This window comes from Rattus norvegicus, chromosome 1, assembly GCF_021556685.1.
Source record: "Rattus norvegicus strain SHRSP/BbbUtx chromosome 1, alternate assembly SHRSP_T2T, whole genome shotgun sequence".
Taxonomy (NCBI): domain Eukaryota; kingdom Metazoa; phylum Chordata; class Mammalia; order Rodentia; family Muridae; genus Rattus; species Rattus norvegicus.
In genome coordinates, this window is record NC_141534.1 from 16,844,519 (window position 1) to 16,859,592 (window position 15,074).

The window sequence follows — 15,074 nt, forward strand, 5'->3', positions numbered from 1 at the left end:
TATCGGTCAATTTGTATATAACTATTTCTCTATTTCCCCAGTTGCCGTTAGCTCTTTGTGTAGGGCTGGGGCTTCCTGGGCTTCCTTCTGTCCACATTAGCATGTATTTTTCAACCGTTATTTCCTTGGTTTTCCTTTGGCATTCTTTGCCTCTTTACCCATTCTGAAATTTGTACATAGCTAAGCTCGTCTACCCACTGAGTCTTGAAACTGTGTGCGCATAGAGTCACGCGGATCCTGTGTGGGACTGGAGCTAATCAGAAGAGCCAGTTGTATTCAGGGGGCCATTTATCTTTTCAACTCGGTCTTTAAGGACACCCTGTGGGTAGCTTGTCCATTGGAGTAGTCTCCTATGAAAATGGGCAAACTCTACACCTTAAAGTTTATTCTTCTCCCTTGGGGGAAGTTTGGCTAGCACCAAGTCCTTACTACTAAGAGCGTGCTCCCCAGACCTCAGAGCAGACATGTTGTGTGGGCCTGCCAGAATGGAGAAAAGCAGTCATTCACTTCCAGTCTCCCAAGAAAGGGTTTCACATTTGAACAAAAGCCGGGGGTGATTTTTTTGCCCTTGAACTCTATGGAGCAAAGACCTGTTCCACTCACCTCTTCCAGTTTAGAACTGAATCTTACAAAGACTGCGCTGAATTGTTTTATTGATTGAAATTCGCAATGTGAAACTACTTCAGTCCTCTAGGCTGCTTGCCAAGGGCCTGAGACATATATGTCCTGTTTACACAGTTATTATGCTGACATCCTGATGAGTTTGCTTTCAAATGTTGAAGCAGAACAATGTCCAACAGCTTGAGGAGCTCTAGATTTGAATATTACATAAGTGCCTACCAGCCCCATAGAGGAAATTAAAAACAATTTCAAGAACTTTTCTTCTTCCTTCATGCAATTTTGATGGACTTAGTGTATATAACATAAATTTAAAGCCAATACCAAGGAAGCAGCTACAGCAATGTTTGTACTCATGTCTTCTCCAAGGAAATCACAGATTGAAAAATAAAAATCCTTCTTAAGTCCAGAAGAAAAGCATCACGAGTAGATTAAGAAGCATGTGTGAGACTTGCCCAATTCTAGATGTGGTTTCTGAAAACTGTAGTTTTGGGAGTTGGGGAGGCAGGGCTACTCCTGACAGACTGTAAGCTGTAGGGGTAAAATTGGTGCACTGAGTGAGCCTAGTAAGCTCTGATCTACAGTCCTCTGAGAAATGAAAGTGTAAGATTATCACCTTCCTCATCATGGCCGGTGGATGTAACACCCGTTCCTGGTGGTCACATTTCGTAAGCTTGCTGACTCTGGAGACAGGGTCTTGCCATTAAACATTGGTCCCAATACCCTGTGCGTTACTCAGGCAAGACACTCATACATAAGGCATGGGCGAGGAAATAAATCAGTTTCTGGAAAATGGGGAAATGCTTTCCCAAGGCTCTGTAAGGTACTCCTGAGGAGTTCTGTTGAGCAATATTCTTTTGGTTTCTATTCTGTTTACCACCAAACGAGTAAGTCTGGGGCCAGTGAAATTACAAAGCTATCTATCACCATGTTTCTGGGTCTACATAATGCTAACTAAAAATGCAGACTAAAGGCAGGAGGGTAGCTCTGTGGTTAAGAACTTGCCTAGTATGCAAGGGATGCAGAGTTTGATTCCCCGATGCTGCAAGAGAACAAAAGAAGAGGCAGATTTAGGGATGACTTAAGTAAATGTGTGATGTCTTTACAGCCTCGGAAGTGTGTCCACTTGTCCTCTGCCTCCAGAGAGCTTTGACTGGACCCTGGACCCAGAGACGGTTGACATAGTGCACACGGGCAATAATAGCATTCTGGAAAGCATCCAATTGCTTCTGATCTGCAGCCACGATTAACAGCAGCTAACCCAAGGGTGTGAACGAACAGATGCATAAGCCAATTAAGAAGCGAGCTGAGCGGTAATTTGAGAAAACGGTTTTAGAGGCTGGCCCGGCCGGGAAGCAGCTGTAACCTTTGTGTTTTCAGGGTTGGCTTCTTAGCTCTCTATGTCCAGAATGGTGACGGTGCACCCCTCCTCCCCCACCAAGCGGGGGTGGAAAGTGGGCGGTTGTCCCATGACTTTCCTGGGAAGGTATAGTAAAAGACACAGTTATATACCCCATAGGACAGGAGCCCAGAGATCAAAGGTTTTGTCAGGAGCGGCTTGGTGAATGAACAGACTTATCTGGGTTACTTACAGGAGTGTGGGTGATTCATGGGCAGCTGCACTCCCAGACACTTTCTTATTTGGAATACTTGGAATCTGTTAGGTATTTTGCATTAGATCGCCTAGACTTGAGGCAGGAGGGGTTGTGGTTTGAATTTCCGTCAGGGTCGGTGAAGGGCCTTGTGACCAGCCCCCTTCATGAAGGAATGTTGACAGAACCCTTATTACAGACCTCCTGTGCCGTTCTCCATTATGACCGCCAGCTCCCTGTTGGTCACGACTGTCAAGCTCAGAGGAAACAACAGCACCATGATGGGACAATTTCTTCCGGCTACTTAGATTCACAAGCACTTAATCTGACCAAAAATCAGTTACTCACAGTCTTGACCTTTTCTAGGGGGAAATGCCAGATATTGGGAACAAATTAGCATCATAAAATTGCTTTAAAAACCAATAAATTCAGGAAGAGACCTGGGAGCTGGAGGAGGATGAATAACTTAGACTGAAGTTGTTGGGTCTTAGAAAAGAGAGAGCCGGGATGCTTCCCCCTGCGGTACCAGCCTTAGGACGGGTGTAGTGTAGAATAGAATTTATTTAGGGTATGGGAAGGGGACTTGAGAAGGGGGTAGAGGAGGGGGCAGGGGGGAAGCTGGAATAGGTGGAGAGTAAGGAGGAGGGAGATGTGGGGAGAGGGAGAAAGGGTCAGGGACAGAAGAGAGTCAGAGAGAATAAGAGAACGAGGAGGGGGCAAAGGGCTCCTTTTATAGAAAGCCAGGCCTACTTGGCTGTTGCCAGGTAACTGTGGGGCAGAGCTTAGAAGGAGTGTCAACCAACGCAATATAAACTGTGTTTTAAATACGAGATATTTCCCAGACTGCACTGCAGAGCATCCTGTAGATTGGGCCTCAGAGCAGATACATTAAATCAATAGCCCCGGGTCTCGTTTTCCCTAATAGATCCGAAGAACAACCAAGTTGATGACCTAATGAGATTACCATTTTCCTCATGGTTCTCCCATGTTCCTGTTTTCAAAATTTCAGGTCATTTGAGCCTGAGATATACATCGAAAGTATTTAGTTGAGGTAGAAACTATGTTAACATGGTTTAATCACCCAGTGCATATTCTTTTACAGATAGATGATATATAGGCAGATGATGGTAGGTAAGTAGGTGGATAGATAGATAGATAGATAGATAGATAGATAGAGATGATAGACAGATAGATGATTCTTCTAGATTTTAAAGAGATCATTTATTTTTGAATTCACATCTATTAAATATAATATAATTACTTCAAATATCAGAATGATGGGAAGTAATATATCAGGCATTCTTTCAAGGAGCAAGAGTCAGTTATTCAAAGTCAGTTTGCATTAATACTATATAGACTATAAAACTTTAAAGAAAACTGAGTCACAAATTACTATGGCTCCCTCTACGACATTATATTCACCCACTAATTGGTGTAAGCAGTTAGCAGTGTAGCTTGTTGTCTGGTGGTCACAGACATGGGAGAAACAAGAAGCAAGTTTTTGCATTTCTCCGATGTCCGCTGCTAAGCGTAGCGAGCTGCAGAGGGTGCTTAAGGACTCAACGGTGTTGTTAGGATTAAGTCATCTGCAGACCTTTGCTTTAAGCCCAAAACAAGTGATATTGTCTCTTGAACACACTGTAAACGTCACAAGTGGCACCAACAGAGCAATTTCAGTCAAGTTTTGGAGCATTCTGTATCGTTCCAGAGATCTCTGACATCATCGTTTAGGCTACTCTGGAATGTTGGAAAAGGCGACTGTGAGAAGGCTGTCACCTCCCTCACCCTTCTCTTGCCTTAAGCCTGCCCACTCTTGATTCCTTAGATCAAGAGACCCCAGGCTTTTGTTGACGCCTCTGTGGCCAGAGTCAATGGCTTCCTCCCATGCACTCTGTGGAAAAAAGAGAGTCTAAACCAGTTACATCTATTAACCTTGCTTGTTTTTCTTTTCTTATCCAAAATTCTTCAAGTTTCAAACATTTGGGTTAAGCAACTACAAAATCCAATATTTGGGCGGGCCTATGTTGAAAACGAGGAGGAAAGCATAGATAAGATTTTGTCCTTAAATCAGATCCGAAGACAAAAACACAAGACTTTTGTGAGTGTCAGGTCTAAATATTATGCCTTGGCAAATTAAGACTTAGCCAGAAGTTGGGGGACGGTTCAGTGGGAAAAGAAACATTTGCTGTGTGAGCATGAGAACTAGAGTTCAGATCCTGAGAACTCGTCCAAATTCAGGGTAGGCGTGACAGCCTACCTGTCATCCCGGTGTGCTGGAGGCAGACGCAGGGGATCCCAAGAGCAAGCTAGTGAAACTACCTGAATGAACAAACTCAAGGTTCAAGGAAGAGACCCTACCTTATTATACAAAGTGTAGATTGAGGAAGATTCTAGTCATGAGCCTCCATGTACACATGCACACACATGTATATCGACACACACACACTCACGCACACACATACACTACTCCTTCTCAAGTGGGAGCAGAAGTAGCAAGGAGCAACAGAGGAATTTCACAGCCTTCTGAAGATGCCAGGTGACCTGGGTAAAGAAGCTAAAGGGAGAAGTCCGGTAGAATCTTGGGGTGTCTGGGCAGCATGATTGAGAACTGTAAAGTAGAACACAGCCGCACACAAGACAGTCTCACAAGGGCTAGCTCCTACTGTTTCTGATGACGTCTATCCAATGACGCAAATGTGCCTAGAACCGAACAGGTGCAGCTTGTGCTAATCAACAGGATTGGAGGAGGGCAGAGGCAGGCAGGGATGTACGTACCTGAGATACTGGAAACTAGGAGCAAAGGCCATTTATATACACATCGCCTGGAAAGGACACAGCCCTACCTGAAATTTATTTTTTCATAGACTCTGTTACTATAAAAAGATACCCCTTAAAATTCTACCAAATTATACATCTAGGACTCCTTAGAACAGTGTGTTTATTTTTAATTTGAAGGTGCCCTTGGGTGTTCCCATGTTCACCGTCAAAGCCAAAGACCTCAAAAGGGCCAATGGCTTGATTGGTCAGCCCAGCACTGGAACACAATTTGCATCCTGTACCTTCCCAAGCTCCCAGGAACTGGAACTCAGAAACATTTTCATGTGAAAGCAAATCCCAGAAGCCAATGTTTATTCATTTACCTGGGGCCAGGTTGTACACAGCAGTCCATGAAAGCGGCTAATTTTCCCCGGTGGTTTGGGGAGCATCTTTTATTACCAGGTGCACATTTGCCGGGGTCATATGGGTAGTGTTAATTCTATACAGTTGGACATAAAAAAAACCTTCAGTTCTCTTGCACTAACTTAGGACTTTGCATGAAATCTTCCCTGGCTTTTAAAATCCACAAATCCAGAGTAAAACCATAAGCAGGAAACAAAGAAAACAAAATGAGGCAAATCTTGTTTCCCTGGGGGGATTGAATCCTTCCAAATTAAGTCGGAAACACTGTGAATTTCTTGTTTTCAATCGCACCTAGTACTTCACCCACCTCTCCAGGGAGAATTTATTGTAAGGCCATTTCTGAATAACTCGGCATGGAGAGATTCTAGAAGTTAACAGACAGGGCAAATTTCAACGACCTTATAATCTCATAAAATGACCAATAGTAAACACTAAGCAATTGTAACAATGTAACCAAATATCAGATGGATACTGGAAAAAAAATGAGCAAAAGATGTGATTAGCACCCTGATTAATTCGGTCTGGAAAGACTGAATCAATTTGCAAAAGCCATACTTCTTTTGAGAAGTTACCCAAAATGGGCATAAAGAGAGCAAAACAAAAGTGAACTACCTATTTAGATAGTCAAGAAATAATGATAACCAGCCCCCAGGTGTAGGAGAATTCAATTCAACATTCCCAAACACCCAAAAACGGAGCTAAAAATACTTGCACTTGTGAAAGACAAGGTTAGAGATCAGAAACAAGAGAAAAAGTTCCTTAATGCCTCAGCACAGCAGGAGCGCAAGGGTGAGTCAAATAGGAGAGTCCGTGGATCTCAAAGCTCGGGGCTGTGTCATTCAAGGACAGAATTCAGTCTAGGAATGGTGTGTTCACAGCAAGAATAAAAACTGGGCTCCCTAAAGAAAATCAGCATGGCATAAAGCATCGCACAGATCCTGAAGGGTCTGAGACATCTCTGCCTAGACGTTCATAGTAGCATCTGGAAAGGAGCCAACAGCCCTACCCTAAGGGCAAAAATGTTATGGCCAAGGAACAGGAGGACCCAGACTGAACAGTGGAAGGAAGTGAGGCCTGAAATCTCTTGGTCCAAGCACTCTGAGAATTCCAAGCCGAAAAAGACAAAACTCAAGATAATTCAGAAATAGTATGTCTTGAGGGAACTGGTACAGCACAGGTAGAAACCATCTCCAGGTGACCGTCACTAGGAGCTCCAGAAAAGATTATCCCCTATGAAACAAATTCATAAGTGAACTGAAGCAGCACCATGAAAGGCAGTACGTAGGTACCCTACAAAATAGTGACACTAATAGTCATTCATAGAAGAGTTTGTGAGAAGTGCGCTTACCTGGTTTAAAATATAAAGGAAGAAATACTCCGTAAAATACACACCGGAAGTTAGGAGACAATCTCAGTGAAGCCAAGGGAAGTACAATCATTAAGGCTTTTTGAAATTTTCTGCAGCTTGATTACCGAGAAGACAAGTCATCGCGGAGCAGGGCCTGGGTAGCATAGTGGGAGGAGAGAAAGCAGCATGGCAAGTAGGGAAAGTCAGCAGCTCTAGAAGGCTTAGCTAGCGCTTTGTGGGAATCCCAAGGCTGGGACCAGAGAGAAAGTAACAATAACCTAAACCATAAAGGTGGAGAATTTTCAGAAATCACTAGGTAGAAACACACCAGTTGAAAAAAGTCACCGAGGGCCAGGTAGAACAAATGAAAATGAAAAGGAGAAACCAACGCAAGGCGCAAGGGAGAATGCCAAGGAGAAAGGGAGAGTGCCAAGCACCACCGAATGGTGCGTCTAAAAGTCCCTGCCGGTCAGATGATAGAGCCTCCAGGAAGCAGTTGAGTTTCCGGTTAGTTTCTAGGTAGGGTAGCTTGATTCTTTTTGCCCTGATCTTTCTTTTGGGTGCATTCTTTTTTTTTTTCTCCTCCTACTTGGTCCATTCTTACCAGGACATTCTCTCCATTAAAGAAAAGACATTTTACCAAATTCTCCTTTTATATATTTTCTATATATCACATTTTATTTAAGTTTCAAATTCAATGTATTTCCTGTTCTCCGCTGTTCTGAACTATTACTTTAATATTGTATTGCCAAAGGTTCTTAAATTCTAAAAAATGGTGACAGAATAGGATATCAGAATTATAAACACAATTTTAAGAAGGTAGTCTATATCCATCCCCCATACTTTTTCAAATGAACCAAACAGATTGGAAAAGTAGTGTCTTAGGTTTTTACTGCGGTGAAGAGACACCATGACCAAGGCAACTCTTCTAAGGACCACATTTAATTGGGGCTGGCTTATAGGTTCAGTTCATAATCATCAAGGTGAGAACATGGCGGCACCCAGGCAGGCATGGTGCAGGAGGAGCTGAGAGTTCTACATCTCCATCTGAAGGCAGCTAGCAGAAGACTGACTTCCAGGCAGCTAGGATGAGGGTCTTAAAGCCCACACCCACAGTGACACACCTACTCCAACAGGGCCACACTTTCTAATAGTGCCACTCCCTGGGCCAAGCATATACAAATCCTCACAATTAGATTATTTTTAAACATCAACAAAAAGAGGAACATTCATTCATGTTCTCGTTGGACTACTTGAGGGCCAGATACCATGTCATGGTCTGAGGAAAAAGTAGTAATCAGATAGTATCTTTCCTCGAAGTAGTCATTTATCTCCAGTCTGGGAAAAACAGAACCATCAACCAATACCACTGTGTAGACTACACATTAACAGATAGTATGCATCTGCCACTATGGAAGTCCCTAAGGAGGGTGTATGAGACTGTAGGGTTCAGGAAGTTGGGTCTAGTGAGTTGTGCCAAAGCCGCCACTGAGAAATAGAACTAGCCAATCAGAAGCAAGACTTCCCCTCTATCACACAGCTAGTCAGTTGCCCATGATAGCCCAGCCTTACAGAACAAGTGAATCCTGAAAAACCAGCAGGCCAAAGTGAACTTTCTCGCTTCCTAAGCCACACCTACTGCCCTGCCAATTATCGTCACTATGTCAAGAATAATGTGTGCCACCATCCATTCAATCAGTTGTGACTACATGGAGAAATGACATGTGTCATGTGCATCAGCAAACATTAAAAACAAACAAAAGACAGTGTCCGGCCTTGTAACTGATCATTCCTGTTTAATTATCTTTTAATTAGCATACAAAGTAATTGGCCTCACTATGACATTCTCACATATACATAATATTGTTCTTGGTTCGTCTTTGTCCTGCATTAGCTGCCTGCCTCTTTCCCTCATTCTACTATCCCCTTACATTTCCAGTTTTATATGAAGTTCAAACTTCATATAAAAGCATATTTATTGTGAATGTTTATAAGGTAAATAGAATTACATCACTTCTCTGCACTCCCTTTTTTTTTCTTTTTGCCCCTCACAGCTACCCTCTTTCAATATGTTCCCACCCACTCCCTTCTCTAGTTGGTAGACTCTTTCCTGATTGTTTCTTACACACACACACACACACACACACACACACACACACACACACACACTGTATGTCTATTCATTAATACATGATGCATCTGTGCCAAACATATTATACAGACATGATGTATGACTAAGCCAATATATTGTACAGACATGACGCATGCGTATGTATGAGTATATTAAATATTTATGATTTTACACACAGCCTGCAGAGTCTGTTTTCGTTGTGTTTGTGTATATGGTTTCAAAGCTAACTACTCTACATTGGACAACCACAGACAGGCTCATCCCTGGGAAAGGCTAATCGTCCTTCTCACAGCCCTGGATAGTTACTTGTAGCTGTTTGTCTAAGGGTAGGACCTGGTGAAATTTCCTCCTTCCACATCAGCATGTTTATTGATGCTGCTATTTTTTCCAGTGTTGTTTTTGCAGTCATTTCTAAGGGAGATTGTGTTACCACAGATTTCCTGGTACTTTGTTCTTACACTCACCCCCACCCCCACCCCTTCCATGATGTGTCCTGAGCTGTAGATGCAGGAGCAATGATGTATTTATGTATCCACTGGGTCTAGCCTTGCCATGACCCATTGATCTCTGCATTGTGCCCAGTTGTAGTTTAGACTAACAAACCTCTAGTACCAGACATGAGAAACCTCCTTTCAAAGGGTTAGTCAGGGCAGTCCACTTGACTTCCAAAACAATATAGATTACCAACACAACCCCTGGTTGCCTCTCAGGGTGGATGGTGGCCTTGATGAAGACACCACACACTCAGGACACATTGCATAGATGATTCAAGCTGGATCTGACCTGAAAGCCTGTTTTCTACGGTCCGTATTTCATGACTCCAGAAAGTACTGTACACACTGCCCAGGGAGGGAAGCGGCTAGACAGTCCTACTCATCAACGGCACCTGTAAGCCGCAACAATTCCAATGAGGGCAGCAAGTGCATGAAGGTGTAATAGTGACCCCCACAAGCTGGTGGCAACCAGCAGCTGTCTAATCAGATGTAAGGCCAACACAACAGGAAGGAACTAGAGACCTAGTCAGCTTCCCAGAGTTAGTGAGGTCATGGGCCTTAGAAAATAATCTACTGCCACCACTTTGCGAGACCAGCATAATTCCTTACTACATTCTAAATCTTATCCCTATACCCACAGATAAATGAAGTTACCACCCCTCATCAAAGAAGCTTCTCTTTGAACAAATGGAGACCCTCACAGTAAAGTGTGTGTGTGTGTGTGTGTGTGTGTTAAATAAAGATTCTGGGTGAATGAAAGTGTGCGACGATGCCTTTCTGAGTCTGGCTTATTGCTTAATGGGATGATCCCCGCTCCCACCAATCCTTCTGTGATTGGGGAATTCATTCATTTTTACAGGTGAATGAAATACCACTGCCTATATAAACCATGTGGTCTATATCCATTCATCAGCTGATAGACAATGAGGCTGATTCTGTATCTTGCTATTGTGAATAGAGTTTCGGGGACTATGGGTGTCCTGATACTCTGCATGTTTCAACTTACTCTTCTCCAGGTGCACAGCGGGTGTGGTGTAGATGACACAGTACCTCTATTTTCTTAAGGATATTGTGTATTCGTTTCTATAATGGCTACTCGAGTTTGTAGACTCATCAGCAGTATGCGAGCAGTTACTTCTCTCCTGCATCCTTGTCTGTATCCTCACTACTCACTTGTTTCCTTGGTGAAAGCCATTCTAGTAGGGATGGAATGGAATGTCAACACTGTTTTAATTTGCATTTCCTAGTGGCAGAGAATGACGAGCATGTTTCATACTATTTATCAATATTTGCATGTCTTCTTTTATTTTTTAATTATTTTTATCTGTGTGAATGTGTGGTTGGGGAAAGGGGTCAGGTGTAAATGCTGGGTAGGAGACTGGGTGACCTGGTTTGTCAACCATTTTCTGCCATATTTCTCTTTAAGCAGGGGCTCTTGTTGGAACTGGAGAGAGGCTGGCGGCCAGCAAGCCTCAGAGATCCTCCTGTCCCTGCTTCGCCACAGCACATGTGAGGTATGAACACATGTGCAGCCATTCACTCAAACACAAGTATTTTGGTTGGTTGGTTGGTTGGTTGGTTGGTTGGTTGGATGGTTGGTTAGTTAGTTGGTTTGTTGATTGGTTGGTTGGTTGGATGCTTGGTTGGATGGTTGGTTGGTTAGTTGGTTGGCTGGTTGGATGGTTGGTTGGTTGGTTGGTTGGATGGTTGGTTGGTTAGTTGGTTGGTTGGTTGGATGGATGGTTGGTTAGTTAGTTGGTTGATTGGTTGGTTGGTTGGATGCTTGGTTGGATGGTTGGTTGGTTGGTTGGTTGGTTGGACGGTTGGTTGGTTGGATGGATGGTTGGTTGGTTAGTTGGTTGGTTGGTTGGTTAGTTGGTTGGTTTTCATGATGGTTGGTTGGCTGGTTGGTTGGTTGGCTGGTTGGTTTTTTGTGGGTGCTGAGAGCTGACCTAGGTCCTCATGATTGAGAAAGAGTATTTTCACACTGAGCCATCTGTCCAGTCTCTTGTGTGTCCTCTCTAGAGAACTTCCTATCCAATCCATTTGCCTATATGTTGCATATGGATAGTTAGAGGATTTTAGTGTTTAATTTTTTGAACTCCTAATAGGTTATTAGCTCCTAATAGATTATTTCAGATGTACAGTTGGAAAAGATTTCTCTTTCATTCTATCATCGTTCCTTTGCACTGTGAATTATTTACTTTGCTGCATAGTAACGCTTAGATTTTATGCAATTTTATGCAATCACATTTTCAACTCTTGCTTTTTTTTCTGAGTGATCAGAGTCCTTTACAGGACTTGCTTGTGCATATATTGGGAAGATTTCCCCCGGTTTCACTTTTTGGTTTTTAGTGCATGAAATAGGGAACTCTGCAGGGTCTTCATTCCCTTTTCAAACATCTCTACCAACTGGAGGCCAAGCATTCAAATACATGGTACTGTTCTCATCCAAGCCACCATAACTTGTGCAAACATCATTGGTAATTTGATCATGATTGCAATGCAATAGTTTTGGAAAGTCTGAACAAGTTCATGTTCATTCTTCTAACCTCTGAACACAGAATGTGTGTCTATTTTGGACATCTTCAAATTATTTCATTAATATTTTAAAGGTCCTCTTCCTCTTGTAGAGATCTTTTTCCTCTCTGGCTGATGTTTTTTATTGATATATTACTATTTTCCATAGCTATTTAATGTGATATTGCTTTCTGCTTTGTCTTGTTTATTATTGTTCAGTGTGTGTGTATGTGTGTATGTGTATGTGTGTGTGAGTGTGTATGTATGTTTGTGTGTATGTGTGCGTATGTGTGTATGTGTGCGTATGTGTGTATGTGTGTGTGTGCATGTGTGTGTGTGTGTGTGTGAGAGAGAGAGAGAGAGAGAGAGAGGGAGAGAGAGAGAGAGAGAATATGTGTGTGTACATATGCCACAGAGCTTATGTGGAGCTCAGAGGACAACATTTGAATGGCCATTTTCTCTTTCTACTTTTTTCTGGGCTCTAGGGGTCCAACTCTGTTCCTCAGGAATGTGAAGAAGGTGCTTTTACACACTGAGCCCTTTTACCAGCCCCAGGATTGTTGCTTTCTTGATTTCTTTTCCACATACATTTAATTGGTGTACAGCAATGCTATCGATTTTCCACATGCATTTTATATCGCGTGACCTCATCGAGTTTACTTAATTCCAGTCATTTCTTTGACATATATTAGAGAGATGTATATGAAAACAGATATTCAGAAGCTAGATTTGTGCCATATCAATTGAACTCAACAGCAGTAGTAAGCTCTTTCCTAAGATGCAGACCTTCTCAACCATGACTCTTTGACCGGGTTTAGATTACCAGGCTTGAACAGCCCCACAGGCAGCAAGTCAGAAAACTAATCAGAGAGAGTGAGTTGCCCCCAAAACGTTTCACGCCACTACAGTGCTAGCCCTACATAGCAACTCCCAGCACCGTGAAAAGCAGCTAACACCGAGGCTTCCAGTAAGCTCACTTCCAGCTTCATTTCTCTATATCTTGCAACCAAGGCTGTGGTGTTTGCACCAATAGGGTCTTAGCAACTAGCTCTGGTGAGCAAGCAAGAAGAGCAAGAGCCTCCATGGTCCCAGGGTCCCTGAAGCCTTTCTGACAGTGATTGCTTCCCTTTTGTTTCAACTCAATTTACTGGAAACAAAGAATGTGTTCACATAGATGATACACAGTAGCTCCTTGTATATTTGCATGCTAAGCTCATTGCCTTTTAACATTTCGCAGAATCACATAGAAGACAGATTCGGAAAGAAAGGGGGAATTAAATTAAAGCTGAAATTAAATCTTGTACCTCTGCTTAGACTTTGGTACTGATGTGCAATTCAAAGTCAAAGGAATTTCCAATTTCACATCTAAAGTTAATATAGCTGTAGCTCTCAGGAAAAGACTTTCCATTTAGTAATATAGTATGAGTTGAATTTCAATTTTCAGTCACTGTAGTTGTCTTTATTAAAAATTACTTTAATAAAACACTAATATCAATTCTGATCTGTAAGAAAAATACACTTTTTAATGAATGTACATAGAAAATGTGTCTAGTAAAAATGTTTTTGTCTTATTTCTAGGCCACCACACTGTGGAGATTTGACAAGGATATTAATTCTTCTTCTCCCATTTTCTGACCAGGTATGTCTAATGAATTCTTACCTAGGAGTCCTTTAAGAATTAGACTTTAGTCACAAAACAGGAAATTTTCTAAAGCTAAATGACTTTCTGCCCTGAAGGAAAGTTCAAAGACTCAAAAGAGTTGAGTTTTAAAACCCTTTATGTTCTGACAAGATTTTAACTCAAATGCATACAAAGCTCAGCTTCTAAAACAGCGGTTCTCAACCTTCCTAATGCTGCCCCCCTTGAATACAGTTTCTCCTCATGTTGTGGAGATGACCCCAACCGTAGAATTGTTTTCACTGCTACTTTATAACTTATTACTGTTACAAATCATCCTGTGACTATCCGTGTCTTCCATGGTCATAGGTGACCCCTGCGAAAGGGTCCTTCAACCATCAAAGATGTCATTTACACGTTGAGAACACTGTTCTGAAAGCTAAAAGGAAAGGACCACTTCAGGAATTGATGACCATGTGGGCCAACACTAGCCTGACACAGGGATGTGACCAGAACTGAATCACATCAGAATGCATAGGATTTTCTAACCTTGATCATCTCTGCTCTAGGATAACAACCGGGTCAAGGTAGCCGTGACCCCTTTACTGTTCATATCTGTAATCTAACGTTTAGCACTTATTGTAATCCATATATCAAACAGCAATCTATCGATCATGCATATCGCACAAAGATTTGCCCAGCTTCTGTTAGTTAAAGCCAGTAATGTGCCAACTTGAAAGAAAATTAATAAGAAAATTGCTATCAAAACTCTTACATATTTAATATCCTGGTTTTTTTTAATACAAGTGAAAAAATCCGTTGCCACCCACTGATCACCGTTGACAGCTCCCATGGGATTCTTGTCGTCCACATCTCATCGATTGAGATTTACAACCCTCCTCATCAGCTTGGACGGCGCTAGCAAGGGAGTGACTTCGTGGCTTAACATACAGCCTTTTCCTGCCCTTGAAAGGCAACATGGCACTCTGGAATTGTGCCACATAACCAGCTCTCACTACCTGCACAGACTGCGTGAGGAGGAATGTAAACAAGGTTGAAGAAGAAGGAAGGGAAGGGAGTGGGTACCGTAAAGAGCATCTGCACAGGTTTCCACTCTTGTTCTGAGGGCCGAACACACGAAAGAGCTTGGGCAGGGAGGGTACCAGCTGTCGACAGTTGTGTGGACTCAGAGACCCCAGCGCAGCCCTGCATCCCCTCTGATCCCACAGCTCATTATGCAGTCGTCTCACTCAGCCTTCCTCATTTCAGCACAGAGGAAGCCAACACAAGAAATGCTCTCTGCATATCACATGAGCCTTATTTCATCCTGATGTGCACAGGGGAGAACGGAATGCGGTTTGCTTTTCTAATTGGTTTCCGTTTTGCCGAACCTCTGTCAGGTTAACCCCAGGAAGGGTCACAACGGGTGTTGCCCACCACTTGTGTTTTTCTGTACCTTGTCACCTCTGCTTCCCCTTTTGAGTCACGTTTTCTTGGCCCTGTTTCAAACTTAAAACATTAATTGCTGCCCAGAATGTATGACCGGGAGCGTTGGTAATGGCTGTAACATGGA

General features: G+C 42.7%; 1 long non-coding RNA gene across 3 annotated transcripts in view; it reads right to left on the minus strand.

Moving 5' to 3' along the window:
- Positions 1–14,825, minus strand: part of LOC120098802 (uncharacterized) — a 77,808-nt gene extending 62,983 nt beyond the window's left edge. For all 3 annotated transcript variants that reach the window (XR_015649109.1, XR_015649115.1, XR_015649110.1), the window contains exon 1: positions 14,588–14,825. This is a non-coding gene — a long non-coding RNA (uncharacterized LOC120098802). The remainder of the gene's footprint in view (positions 1–14,587) is intronic.
- Positions 14,826–15,074: the final 249 nt, after the last annotated feature.